This window comes from Lagopus leucura, unplaced genomic scaffold, assembly GCF_019238085.1.
Source record: "Lagopus leucura isolate 7727_CA_CO unplaced genomic scaffold, USGS_WTPT01 Super-Scaffold_100024, whole genome shotgun sequence".
NCBI classification, from domain to species: Eukaryota; Metazoa; Chordata; class Aves; order Galliformes; family Phasianidae; genus Lagopus; species Lagopus leucura.
Window position 1 is genome coordinate 9,488,257 of NW_024962276.1, and position 768 is coordinate 9,489,024.

Sequence of the window (768 nt, forward strand, 5' to 3'; positions counted from 1 at the left end):
AGTGAGAGAATATCTCCAGACACCAGTGCGTTAAAATTCCAACCCGTGTCCAGATTCTTGGTTACTCACAACTCCAAATCCGGTGCACAGCTGCAGCCCTACCAACATATTCAGTTCCAGAAAATGTTTGCTAAGAGCAAAAGTGTATATTCATTTCCCCATCTTATTGAGCGTGAAGGATCGTCAGGTGTATATAAAAGCTGTAACAGCTTGAAACCCTTTAATTTTTTTCCCTCTTCAATTTCTGCACCCGACAGCTGCTGCAAACCTGCTCCTAGGACTTTCTGCCCGCGATAAGGGGGTGCTCCACAGACAAAAGCAGCCCCCCTCTCCCACCCCCCGGCACTCCCAGCGTTACGGCCGTCCCGAGTCCCGCGCTCCAGCCCAAAGCCTGACTTGAAGATGCGAAGCTTCCGAGGTGCCCCAAAAGCACATGCAGCCGTACGGCGGCCGCCTATCCCCACGTAAGGCCGGATGTTCTTAAAACGAATCAGTAACTCTTCACGCGAGGCGGCAGCACAGACGAACTGCTCGTGCAGCACTGCAGATCGCAATGACGCCCCGCACCTCGCCGGGCGGCTCGGGGACCCCCGGGCAGGGCGGGGCTTCGCGGAGCCGCCTCCGCACGGAGTGGCAGCGCCCCTCGGCCGCTCCCCTGCCCCGCAGATCCGCGCGTGCACCGACATCCGCACGGCGACGGGCTGCGGGGGCTGCGGACCGTCGCCGCCGAAGGCGCCTTGCGGAGCGCGGGCGGGGCGGCGCGGCCCG